This window comes from Oryctolagus cuniculus, chromosome 13 (assembly GCF_051225735.1).
Source record: "Oryctolagus cuniculus isolate XC-2025 breed Fujian yellow rabbit chromosome 13, ASM5122573v1, whole genome shotgun sequence".
Lineage (NCBI taxonomy): Eukaryota > Metazoa > Chordata > Mammalia > Lagomorpha > Leporidae > Oryctolagus > Oryctolagus cuniculus.
Genome location: NC_142879.1, coordinates 99,722,631 through 99,736,805, shown reverse-complemented (window position 1 = coordinate 99,736,805; position 14,175 = coordinate 99,722,631).

The window sequence follows — 14,175 nt, the reverse complement described above, 5'->3', positions numbered from 1 at the left end:
TTATACATTTTAAGACATATATACACACTGCAAATATTCAAAATTTTTTTTTTTTCTTAATGGAGAAGAGGTCGCTAACAGGTAATCCTGAGTAAAGAGGTTGTGATTTCTGCAGAGGTGGGGAAGAATGCAGAGAAGCCTTCTGAGGCCCATCCTGCCTGATGGGACCTTCATGAATTCTTGTCTGACTTCTGTGGTTTGCTCTGACTGCCTTAGAACATGAATTCCAAGCATTGAGATAAAACCTCTACCTTACTGCCTGTCTTAGGCATTGCTTACAGAAAAACTTCATTCATACAATTTGTGGAATGAATGAATGAACAGAGATGTTCATGGCACCAGAGCTGTGGCTCACTTCATTAATCCTCCTCCTGTGGTGCCAGCATCCCATATGGGTGCCCGGTTCTAGTCCTGGTTGCTCCTCTTCCAGTCCAGCTCTCTGCTGTGGCCTGGGAGAGCAGTGGAAGATGGCCCAAGTGCTTGGGATCCTGCACCCACATGGTAGACCAGGAAGAAGCACCTGGCTTCTGGCTTCGGATCAGCACAGCACCGGCTGTAGTGGCCATTTGGGGAGTGAACCTATGGAGGGAAGACCTTTCTCTCTGTCTCTCTCTCCCACTGTCTATAACTCTACCTGTCAAATAAATTTTAAAAAAAAGCAAAAAGCAAAAAACCTAAACAGTCAGGAGGCCTCTTTTGCTATCCACAGCCTTTGTAGTTCCATCCCAGACTGACTCTGGTCTTGGCCACGTAACTTTTTTGGCTAATGGGGCACAACTAAAGGTGAAACCAACAGGGTCTCAGACACCGCTTAGGTACTGGAGCTGGCTGTCTCCAACTACTCTTCAGAACCCTGAGGCCACAAGGAAAGCAAGCCTGAGTTAGCCTATCTGATGAGAGCCTCCAAGTCTGGTTACCCTGCCATCCCAATTGCCAACCAGCATGAGGCCATCAGTGGGCAGCTGACTACAGAATAGAAGTGACCTCTGAGGACCCCACAGAAGATCCACCACCTAGGTGAAGGCATAGAGTTGTGAACAGCATGGAACTGCAAATCCTGTGTTATAACAGGGTTAGAGAGCTCATGCAAGGGCAAGGTAGAGATCATACATTGCGAACTTTTTAAAAAAATTAATTTATTTGAAAGTCAGAGTTACAGAGAGAGAGAGAGAGGTCTTGCATCTGCTGGTTCACTCCCCAAGCTATGCTGATCCAAAGAGCCATGAGCTTCTTCCAGCTCTCCCACGTGGGTGCAGGGACCCAAGAACTTGGGCCACCTTCTACTGCCTTCCCAGGCCATAGCAGAGAGCTGGATCAGATTTGGAGCACCTGGGTCTCAAACCGGCATCCATATGAGATACTGACAACTGCAGGTGGTGACTTAACCTGCTACACCACAGCACCGGCCCAAGATGTCTCTTAAGGATTTATTTATGGGAAGTCAGATTTTCACAGAGAGAAGGAGAGACAGAGATGGAGAAAGAGAGAAAGACAGTGGGAGAGATCTTCCATCTGCTGGTTCACTCCCCAGATGGCTACAGTGGCAGGGGCTGGGCCAGGCTGAAGTCAGGAGCTTCATCTAGGTCTCACACATGGCCCCAAGTACTTGGGCCACCTTCCACTGCTTTTTCCAGTCCATTACTGGGAAATTGTATCAGAAGTGGAACAGCCAGGACATGAGCCAGCATGCATATGGGATGCCAGAGCTGCAGGCAATGTCTTTACCCACTCCACCACAACACTGGCCCTGTATTGGCATGTCTTAAAATGATAGCTCAAACACAAGACTGTTTCTTTAGGAAGAGAACTAAATCTTCATTATAACTGATTGTTATTGTATGTAACCTATGGCACCTGCAGCCCATGTGGGCACCAGATCCAGCTCCCTGCTGATGCACCTGGGAAAGAAGCAGAGGATGGTCCAAGTCCTTGGGCCCCTTCACCCACATGGGAAACCTGGAAGAAGCTTCTGGTTCCTAGTTTCCCATCAGCTCAGCTCTGGCCATTGCAGCCATTTGGGGAGTGAACAAGTGGATGGAAGAACTCTGTCTCTCTGTCTCTCTCTCAGTAACTCTGCCTCTCAAGTAAATAAATAAATCTTAAAAAAAGAAAAGAAGAAAGACCCTGAACCAACAAAATGAAGGGCCTTTGCCCAGATTCACATTACACAGGTGGATTGTGATTATGGGTTTTTAAGGCAGCCACATGGACATTGTGAACTATGAGATTTTACATTCCATTCCTATTTAGACTATTAAAGACTTTGGTCTGACAGACTGTTACCTCCATTGCCAAAGTTTCATTCATTCATTCAACAAATACTGATTGAGCTTGTCCTGTGTGCCTGTCACCATAGGTAGAGGGGATATAGCAATGAAGAAAACAGACCAAAATCTGTTTTTCAAAGGTCTGTTTCATGGGGCTGGCCTTTGGTGTAGTGGGTAAAGCCACTGCCTGCAGTGTTGGTATCCCATATGAGCTTGGGTTCAAGTCCTGGCTGCTCTACTTCTGATCCAGCTCTCTGCTATGGCCTGGGAAAGCAGTGGAAGCTGACCCATGTCCTTGGGCCCCTGCACCTGTGTGGGACACCTGGCAGAACATCCTGGATCCTGGCTTTGGATTGGCTCAGCTCTGGCCATTGGGGCCACCTCGGGGGTGAACCCATGGATAGAAGACCACTCTCTATTTCTGCCTCTGCCTCTCTGTAATTCTGCCTTTCAAATAAATACATATTTCTTTCAAAAATATTTCTATTTATTTGAAAGAATCATGGAGAGGGAGAAGGAGAGGTCTTTATCTGTTGTTCAGTCCCCAGCTGGCCGCAACAGATGGAGCTGAGCCAAATGGAAGCGAGGAGCTAGAAATTTTTCTGGGTTTCCCATGGAGGTGCAGGGTCCCAAGGACTTGGACCATCCTCTACTGCTTTCCCAGGTGCATTACAAGGGAGCTGGATTGCAAGTGGAGCAGCTGGGACTCAAGCCAACGCTCTTATGGGACACCAGCACAGCAGGTAAGGGCTTTAACCCAGTGCACCACAGAATCAGCCCCTGACCAAAATCTTTTATGTCCTAGTGAAGAGATAGATTACAACAAGTGAAGCATTTAGAATGCCAGAAGGTTGGAAGTGCGAGGAGAAAAGTGAAGAGGGAGAGAGGCAAGCTGTGTCCTGCGTCTTTAAGTGAGGCTGTCGGAGCAGCCGTCTTGGAGAGAGGATATTGGAACAGTGACCTCAGGGAAGGGTGAGAACCTCATACAGAATGTTCACTACTTAAAAGACTCACACTTCTCCTAGAGCCGTGTTTGCCAGCTACATAACCAGTTGGCGCTGAGTATGTGATACAGTCTTCATTAAGGTTATATAAAAGTAATACTAGCAACTGAAGCAGTAGCAGTAGCCATAGCACAGAGAGCAAAGTGATTGCTGTGTGTCGAGTGTTGGGAGAGTGTTTCCCAGGGCTTAATCCACATCGTGTCCCTCTCAGAGCCTCGCCATGGACTGTGCTGTGGGAACAGGTTTCCTCTGGGTAAGCTGTCCACATAGTACCAGACTCAAATGTGACCCAGGGAAGAGGAAGCCTCCCTCCCATCCTGCCCGACTCACCCAATGGCATTCTTAGAAGGATCTGTTTCACCTGCTTGAGACTTTTCTTCTAGAATGTGTGTAAATAAACTTGAAAAACCCACAAGCAGATAAGGCCCACAATAACAGGGTATATTTAATTGTTTTTTTTAAAAGGTTTATTTATTTATTTATTTGAAAGTCAGAGTTACACACAGAGAGAAGGAGAAGCAGAGAGAGAGAGGCCTTTCATCCACTGGTTCACTCCCCAGTTGGCCACAATAGCCAGAGCTGCGCCAATCCAAAGCCAGGAGCCATGAACTTCTTCCAGGCCTGCCTTCCAGATCCAGCGGCCCAAGGATTTGGGCCATCTTCTGTTACTTTCCCAGGCCATAGCAGAGAGCTGGATCAGAAGTGGAGCAACCGGAACTCAAACCGGCACCCATATGGGATGCCAGCACTGCAGGTGGTGGCCTTACCCACTAAGTCACAGCACACCCCCCCCCCCTTTTAGATCTTCACCAACACAGTGGCCAAATTGTTTGATCTCTGCTTATCCAATACATAAAAAATAGTATGTCTTTGTAGTTTATTTTTTAAGTTTCTTTTAAAAAAATTTTTTAATAAATGTAAATTTCCAAAGTACAGCTTATGGATTACAATGGCTTTTCTCCCCCCATAACTTTCCTCCCACCCGCTACCCTCCCATCTCCTGCTCCCTCTCCCATTCCATTCCCATCAAGATTCACTCTCAATTATCTTTATATACAAAAGATCAATTTAGTATATATTAAGTAAAGATTTCAACAGTTTGCACCCACACAGAAACACGAAGTGTAAAGTACTGTTTGAGTACTAGTTATAGTATTAATTCACATTGTACAACACATTGAAGACAGAGATCCTACATGGGGAGTAAGTGCACAGTGACTCCTGTTGTTGACTTAACAAATTGACACTCTTGTTTATGGCATCAGTAATCACCCTAGGCTCTAGTCATGAGTTGCCAAGGCTATGGAAGCCTCTTGAGTTCGCCAACTCTGATCTTATTTCGACAAGGTCATAGTCAAAGTGGAAGTTCTCTCCTCCTTTCAGAGAAAGGTACCTCCTTCTTTGATGGCCAGTTCTTAAATGGATAAATCTTTTAAAATAAATAATAGTAGTAATAATAATAATGTGGAGAATGGTTTCACACAGTGTCAATAAACTTGACCCTCTTGACATATTCTTTCAAAATGATAAAATGGATAATTTTATATTTTGTGGTAGTTTATAATAATTGAAAATAAAATATAAATACCAAATGTAATATAAATAATAAGCTAGACAATAACCAAGTTACTTACATGAGGAAAAGATTATTCTCTGTATATTGCTGCATGGTATTGGCAACATGGGTCTACATGTTTTATCTGATATGAAACTACCCTATTTGTGTGTTTGTGCATGTATGTGTGTGTGTTGTGCACAGCCAGTGAGAGTTATGGTCGTGAGCATCTGCTTTATACTGGAAGCAGTTTTTGACTCCTTCCAAGGTCTTTTCAAAGAAAGGATTGATCCATGAGACTTCAATTCATCAGGCAGTCACCTCTTGGGTTTGCCACATGCATGAGGCCCTTTCCTGGCCCTAGCTGGAGGGATCTACTCCCCATGTTATATCCAGAGAAGCTGGGGCAGGGCAGTCCTTGCTGGAATGGGGCGTGGCCCAAAATAGGATCCCGAATGTTGGATTATGCTATAACATAAAATAGGGCTTGAAGCTCTAGAGTAGAGAAAAATTTTTTTTTTTAAATTACGCGTGAGTTAATGTAACCATTGGGTGGTCATTCTCAGACCATGGGGAAGAGCATGGAGCAGGAGTTAAAGCAAGGAAGCATGAAATAGGAAAGAGCAGAAATGTCCATACAACCAACGTGTGCCACACAGCTTCTCCCCCAGTGAAACCACACCCTAAACTCACTTGTCCTGAAGGACTGAGTGAATGAAAGGATGAAGAAAGCAGTAATGGAGAAGAGTGCACATTACAGTCAAGGATTATGGCTGGCTCCTTTGTTTGTGCAAAACACACTTTAGTATCTTCTAAAGTAAATGGAGTTGGGGAAGCTACATTCATGAAGTAAAATAGTGGTAACCAGAGGATAGAGGGAGGGAGAAACAGACTGAGTGAAGGGGTGTGCAAAGTTCTGCTCACTGGTTTTACACAGTGTGAATCTATTTAAGTCTCCTGAATTACACACTCAGGAATAAAACAGAGAGCAGAGTCAGGCATGGTCTTTACACAAGAACTTTCAGGTTTCACCTACAGAAGAAAGGATCTCCATAGATTACTGGCAGAACTTGCCCTGCGGCCAGGGACCCGGGAGCTCTGAGGTGGGCGGCGGCGGCGGGAGGCTGTAGAAACTGGCGTCCCCCGGCAGGGGCTGCAGGGCTGGCAGGGACCCGGCCAGGACGCAGAGCGGGCACTAGGCGGCTGGCGGGGCCGGGCAAGAGGCGGCGTCCTCGCGCCCCCGCAGCCCCACTGCCTGTCCCACTGCCAGCAGCTGGCGGGCGGCGTCGGGGGCCGGGGCAGCGGCACTGGCGGCGGCGGCGGCCGCGAGGGGCTCTGGCTGTGGCGGGCGCGCAGGGCAGGGGCCAGCGCTGTCCCTGTGGAGGCGAGAGGGGCCGTTCCGGGAAGGCTGCCGCCGGGCTGGCCGCCCTACCCGCTCCACCCCCCCGCCCCCCCCGGCGCCCTGCAGGCACATGGAAGGCCTCATTGCTTCTGATCAGAGACGGGGCAGGCAGGGAGGGGTGGGGAGGGGTCTTGGGGCAGCCCCTGGGCACTGGCCCCTCCCGCTTCTGACCTGTGTGCCTGGCCCTGGTTGCCCTCTGGGGCGCCCTGGGCTGAGGTTGGGGTCAGGGGTCTGTCTCTGAGCTGCCCCGTGGGCTCCCTGGCTGGGCGACCACAGCCTCCACTTCCAGGAATGCCTCCGGGAACACCTGGGCTGCAGGGGGTGGGGGGTTGCATAGAGACCTGGGGGGCGGGCGTCCATTCCTCCCAGAGTGAGCTGGGTGTGAGGTCTGATGGGCCCCTTCACCTCTCCGGGCACTCTGGGTGGGGGCTGAGGCTGGGTTTTGGAGATCCCTCCGGGAGTGTGAGGAGGGGGCGGTGAGGAGGGTCAGGCACAGGGCTCCAGGCTCTCCAGGGACCCGGAGAAAGAGAGACAGAGACAGAGAGAGAGAGAGACAGAGACACAGAGAGACAGAGAGAGACGAGAGACAGAGAGAGACGAGAGACAGAGAGAGACGAGAGACAGAGAGAGAGACACAGAGAGAGAGGCCGAGCAGGTTTTTTCCACCGGGACTCCACGCACGCACGAGGGACCCACTTCCCCAACCGGTGCCAGACACCAGGCCGCCTCTGTCCCTTTCAGCCCCCACTCCACGCCCCCAAAGCCAGCCAGGCGTCCCTGCCCCCGAGTTAAAGCTTGCAACCTGAGCCTTTGTCCTCGGGCCTTGGGACTTCCAGCTCCCCCGCCAAGGCCTCCTCCGCCTGCCCACTCCTCTGTGCCTGGCGGCAGCCACCGCCGCCGCCGCCGCCGCCTGGGGTCCCCTCCGACCGGGCCTGCTGCCCTCTGGCCCCGTTGGCCGCAGCAACTGCCCGGGCGCCCCCAAAGGGGAAGAGCTTGCTGGCATGGAAGGCCTTGGGCGGGGAGTGGCTGCGCTGCGGGTCTCGCCGGGGGGTCTCGGGCGATTTGAGGAACTTGGAGCTGAGGAAGGCCAGCACGCGCGTGTCCCCGCCCGTGGGCGACTGGGCGGGCGGCGGCCGCGCGGCCTGGCCTGCGCCGGAGCCCTCCAGCGAGGACCTGGCCGCCGCGGCCACCGCCAACAGGAACTTTCCCTGCTGCGGGATGATCTGTTTGACGTTGTTGGGGGCCAGCAGGGACCCCGGGGCGCTTGGGGCGCTGTGGCCACCCGGCCCGCTGCCCTTGGCCTTGGCGGAGGACTTCTCGGAGGAGGCGGCGGAGGCGAGGTCCAGTCCGGAGCCCTGGGCTTCACGCTCGGGCCGGCGTGGTGCTCGGCATGGCGTTGGCGTTCCTCCTCTCCGTGCCGTCGCCGCTGCTGCTGGTAAGGGTGCTGGGCCTGGCGCTCCTGTCTCTGTGGGGCAGGACTGAGTCGCCGCCGTGAGAGGGTCTGGGGGAGAGGGCGCGGGGCAGGGAGAGGGTCGCGCCCTGCAGCGCCCGCGCGCGCTCGGGGCTCCCTGCGGGGGTGGGAAGCGCTCCAAACGCTTATTAGGCACCAGCTGTATCCCTGGACTCTGGCCGGTGCTTTTTGGGAATTCACTGGCCACCAGCTCCGTCCGTGGACGAGGGCCAGCGTGGTCTCCCAGGAGCTTCCAGAGCACTGCGCCAGCCAGATGGAGCCGGGAGTGCAATGGACCCGCAGGCCGGGTGGAGTTGCGGTCATTTAGGGAGTGGTTATTTAAAAAGGTAAAAACCCATGGACACGGAGAAAAAAAAAAAAAAAAAAAGAACTTGCCCTGCAAGCACTAGCACATATCGATGGGCAGGAAACTGCACACTCAGAGTAAAGCCAGCTTTCAACTAACTGTTTCAGCTTACCTCAATTTCGCTTTCATGACCTTTCTAATGGAAGAAGGACTGACACACAATAAAATCATCAAGTGGACAAGAAGAAAGCAATACAGAACTCAAGTTCATACAAATACTCATCTCCTGAATAATTAAATATTGGCTGAGATTAGAAGCAAAAACAAGTAAATACTTCGGAAAAGTTTTAGTAAATGTTTAATTTGATTATTTTTAAAATAAATTCATTTATTTATATAAAGAGGGCATTTCTTGTACTTCGTATATACAGTTTTTTTTCTTTTTTTAACTTTTATTTAATAGATATAAATTTCCAAAGTACAGCTTTTGGATTATTGTGGGGAGCAGCCCGGACTGGACTGAGTTACTGGAATTAAGACTTATTCTATGCATCTGCTCTCCCACAATATGGCACTGGGAGAGAAGTAAACAGCTTCCGCACAGCTGCCTCCAGTTCAACCAATAAACTGTAGGACTTGCTCCTGATTGGAGAGCAGCGTGCTCGGCGTGTGGGCAGCCGAGTTAGGATTGGCGAAGGAGGACTATAAAGGAGGAGAGAGACGGCATGCACCAGGAACATCTAAGGGGAACATCTAAGTGGAACACCTGTGCAGCCCCCGAGAAGAGCCGGCCGGCGGTGTGCCGCTCCCCTGCGGAAGTGGGGAATGTGGCCAGGGGGAACTGCCCTTCCACGGAGGTGGAAGGGATAGTAGCCAACCCGGGAAGAACCAGCAGCAAACCCGGGGAGGGCCGAGCAGACGAAAGAACAGCGCAGGGTCCTGTGTCGTTCCTCCACGAAGAGGGGGAGCGACATAATGGTGCCGTGACTCGGATAGGAAACCTAGCTCGGATAGGAAACCCAGGACGGATAGGAAACCTAGCTTGGATAGGAAACCTAGGACGGATATGAAACTTAGGAGGGAAGAAACGGGAAGAACTGGGAAAATACCGGAGAGAGAGACTAGCAAACAGCCTAGGGAAAAGCCGGACGAAAAGGGTGCCGGAAGAAGCTATTGAAAGCCTAGGCATAGACTCAGATACGGACTACGGGGGGAAGCTGGGAGAAATCTCTAAGGTCGAAAGCAAAAGTGAAAGCTAGAACAAACAGACTCGGATACGGACTGTGGGGAGAGGCCAGGAGAAATGAAGGAGGAATATTGTTGGAGGAAAGCTTGGGGAAACATACCGGGTAGAGAAAAATGTTAGGGAAATTGAAGCCGTGGGGGGCAGGCCAAGGCGGACACGAAAGCCACTTTGGGATTCTCAAGTTAGCCCGGGAATAGGGGGCGAAAAGTTGAAACCAGAAGCTGAAACGTAAGCCAGATTGGGATCCGTCTGATTAGCCTGGGGAGCAAAGGACGGGAAGCCAAACCGTGGGGCGGAGACATAAGCTGGGTTGAATTCGCCAGGCTAGCCCGGGGAACTTAGATTGAATGCTAGTGGCGGACACGTAAGCTACGCTGTGTGACTCGCGGAAGCCGCCGCGTGCAGAGAGAGCACGGGGCGTGAATAGATAGGGAACGGGGCTGGCGCGAGGCCGTGGTTCAGACGTGAAAGGGTTAAGTGCGAGACTGCGGAGTGTGCGCGCAAAGCGGGCTGAAGCGGCTCAGCCGGAAAGCCACGGAGAAATAGCCTCGGGGCGGAGCCTGCCGGCAGGGCGAGGCACCGGGAAGCTGCAGGGATAAGAGAAACAGAAGTTTTAGAAGTAAAGTGAGAGAAATAGGAATGCTGGAAGATAGAAGTGGAATGGGAGAAATAGGAATGCCCGGAGATAGAGAAATAGAGAAATAGAAAGGCCTCCCCTCAACATGGCAATAAGAAAGCTTGGATTCGGTCTGCCTGATTAAGTGAGGCGATGAGCACGATGAGCACCTGCGGCGGCTAGCAGCTTATGCGCCGCAGGTCACCGAAGACAGGCACGAATTAACATCAGTAAGGCTTCCCCACAATACAACAGTTAGGAGGCTTGGACTCGGTCTGCCTGATTAAGGCGGTAAGCACCAGCAAGCAGCTCGACCAGAGTATGAGCTGCAGGTCACCGAAGATAGGCACGAACCAACACTAATAAGTCTCCCCCACAATACGGCAATGAGAAAGCTTGGATTCGGTCTGCCTGATTAAGGCGGTAAGCGCCAGCAGGCGGCTCGACCAAAGTATGAGCCGCAGGTCACCGAACACAGGCACGCATCAGCGCCTAAAAACCTCCTCACAACATGGTGAAGAGAGGACCCGGATTCGGTTTGCCTGATTGATAGGACTTGTAAGAACCTGTGGCAACTCTAGCAAGTAGAGCAGAGTGTGTGCCACGGGACACCGAAGACAGGCACGTATCAACGCCAAAAATAAAAAGAAAGGGGGATCTGTGGGGAGCAGCCCGGACTGGACTGAGTTACTGGAATTAAGACTTATTCTATGCATCTGCTCTCCCACAATATGGCGCTGGGAGAGAAGTAAACAGCTTCCGCACAGCTGCCTCCAGTTCAACCAATAAACTGTAGGACTTGCTCCTGATTGGAGAGCAGCGTGCTTGGCGTGTGGGCAGCCGAGTTAGGATTGGCGAAGGAGGACTATAAAGGAGGAGAGAGACGGCATGCACCAGGAACATCTAAGGGGAACATCTAAGGGGAACACCTGTGCAGCCCCCGAGAAGAGCCGGCCGGCGGTGTGCCACTCCCCTGCGGAAGTGGGGAATGTGGCCAGGGGGAACTGCCCTTCCACGGAGGTGGAAGGGATAGTAGCCAACCCGGGAAGAACCAGCAGCAAACCCGGGGAGGGCCGAGCAGACGAAAGAACAGCGCAGGGTCCTGTGTCGTTCCTCCACGAAGAGGGGGAGCGACAGATTATAGCAGCTTTTTCTCCCCATAACCTCCCTCCCACCCGCAACCATCCCATCTCCCGCTCCCTCTCCCATCCCATTCACATCAAAATTCATTTTTAATTATCTTTATATACAGAAGATCAATTTAGTATATACTAAGTAAGGTTTTTAACAGTTTGCACCCACACAGAAACACAAAGTGTAAAGTACTGTTTGAGTATTAGTTATACCGCTAATTCACATAGTACAACACATTAAGGACAGAGATCCTACATGGGGAGTAGATGCACAGTGACTCCTGTTGTTGATTTAACAATTGACACTCTTATTTATGGCGTCAGTAATCACCCAAGGCTCCAACGCCGATCTTATTTAGACAATGTCATAGTCAAAGTGGAAGTTCTTTCAAGTATCATTTCCGAAATGAAAAGACTTGAAAGTCATTACTCTCCTCATTACTACAATAATAAGCTAAACAAAACAAATATCAACAGCTTCTCTGGGCACACTAAGGAGTTGCAGTTACAATGCAATGAGCACCCAGGAATCATCAAAGGTCGTAAAGCTGGAATCACAGCTGGGACCTGCTTATCTGGAACAGAGCCCTGGCTGAAGCACTTAGAGGGTAACTTTGTGTGAAGGCAATTTTACCCAGTGGCTGGAGGCCACTCCTACCATGAATGGGAAACTCCCAGGCAACATGGACTTAGGGATCCAATACTTTGCTTTATCTTGAGGAATCCCACCAACTTTTCACAGTAGAGGGCTTAGAAACATCATTTATTAGCTATGACAGGGAAGAGGAACAGTAACCATTGTGAAATAGGATGAAAACCATCTTCTTATTTAAAGGCTTAAATGTGAATCGTTTAAATATATTCATTAAAAGATAAAGATTGACAAAGTGAGTATAATAACAATATTCGGCTACCTCTTGTCTTTTGGACATTCACTAAATATACTGATTCAGACAAGTTCAAATAAAGCGATAGCAAAAGATATGTTAAAACTAATTGAAAGAAAGCTGGAGGTACTACACTAATTTCAGATAAATGGAATTCAGAACAAGGAAAATTATCAGAGACAAATAGGAAGATTACTTAATGATTAGGCAGCCATTGCTTTAAAACATAGCAAATTTGTGTATACACCTAAATTCAGAACTGCAAAATACACTTCAAAAACCTACAGAATGAGGGTGGGCATTCTGGCAAAGCAGGGTACACCACTGCTTGGGACACCTGTATTCCATTTTGGAGTGCTGTTTGGAATTCTAGATGCTCCCCTCTCAATCCATCTCTCTGTCTTTCTGCTGCATGGTTGACCAGGATGGAATTCCTGGCTTAAGCCTGCCCAGCTCCAGGTATTGCAGCCATTTCAAGTGTGAAACAGTGAATGGAAGATCTCTCTCTCTTTCTGTTTCTCTCTCTCTTTCTCTCTCTCTCTCTTGAGCACGCGCGTGTGCTCTCTCTGTCTCTCCCCACTCCTGCTCTACCCAGACACCCTAACTTTCAAATAAATAAATATTTTTTAAAAATTGACAAAATTTCAAGGAGAGAGAGAAAGTTCCACTATTATATTTGGGAACATCAATCTTCCACTAATTGGCTGTTCAAAAATGCAAAAAACCAGAAGCATAAATTTGGCTTTAATAGCCTTATCAATTACTTTGGTCTAATAATATTTACAGAATTCTTTGTCCAACAAGATCAAGCTTCCATGGATGGACAGTCTGGACAACAAAATACACCTGAAACTGTGAATGTTCACAAAACACATGAAGAATGTTCCCAGATAATAAATTTTAAGAAACTGTAGCAAGAAGAACAATTGAAGCATGAAAAAGAAAAGGAATGAAAATTGAAGTATAAATGAATAATATTGAAAAATAGGAAAATAATATATGAAAATCAGCAAAACCGAAAGATACTTCAGTGAAATAACAAATTCATAAACCTCTCTCCATGCTCATTAAGAAAAGAGAAAGACAGAAATTACCAGTATCAGAAATCAAAGAGTGGCCATCATTGGAAATGAACATTAATGTTCCATGGAAACTTAAGGATAATAAGGGGCTACTAAAATCACTATGCACAAAAATTTGATAACTTAAATGAACAGAACAATTGCTTGAAACACAAATTGCCAATACTTACACAAAAAGAAATATAATCAGTCAAGGCCCATTTCCTTTAAAAGAATTGAATCAAAGATGCATACTTCTTCCCACCACCACCAAAAAAAAAGGAATGAAAATATCAGGCAAGGGTAACTCATAGTTGAATTCTACCATACATTCCAAGTACAAAAAAGGACAACTCTCTACCATTTCCTCTTGAGATCTGAAGTGTAGATAATAATTTATAACTCAATTGGTGAAATCAGCATTACCTTAATAAAAAACTTGTTAAACTTCTAAGAAAGGAAAACTATAGAAAAACATTTCACATGAACAAAGATGCAAAATAAAAATAGAAAGCAAAATAATAATAGGTAAAATCCAACAATTTTATGTAGTACAAGCAAGTGGTATTTATCCCACGTAAGCAAGGCTGTCAGCATTTAAAAAAATCAATAAATTGGACATACTACACAAACTGCAAAAATGTTAAATGATTACATCAACTTTTGTAGAAGATATTTGGCATAAAAAAACTGAGCAAACAAGGAACAGAAGAGAAATTCCTCATCTAGATAAAGAATATCTACCAAAACCAGCTTAAATAGTGAAATTGGACAGTTTTCCCTTAAGTTGGAGAAAGGGGGAAGTGTCTTTTTCTCACCACTACTTTTCAATATTATGGTGGAATTACTAGACAGTGCAGTAACACAAAGAAAGGATACAAAATGCATACATATTGGGAAGGAAGACATAAAACTGCTAGCAAATGTCATTATTGCATGTATAGAAAATTCAAAAGTACATCATAAGTACCCCTGGAACAATGTTAGTGTAGCAAAGTGGCGAATTACATGTACAATTTCATTGTTGTTCCATGTATGGGTAAGAGCTAGGATTTGAAATTTAAAAACAAAATTAAGCATCATTTAAAATTGCATCAGGTTAAGAAGCAAATCCCAATCGGTGTCTTTTAACTGGACAGTTCAGGCCATTAACGTTCAATGTGACTAATGAAAAGTGGTAACTTTTTCCCTGCCATTTGCCAAAGATAAGTTCTAATATATGCTTTGAATTCCCTGTGATCTTTTGC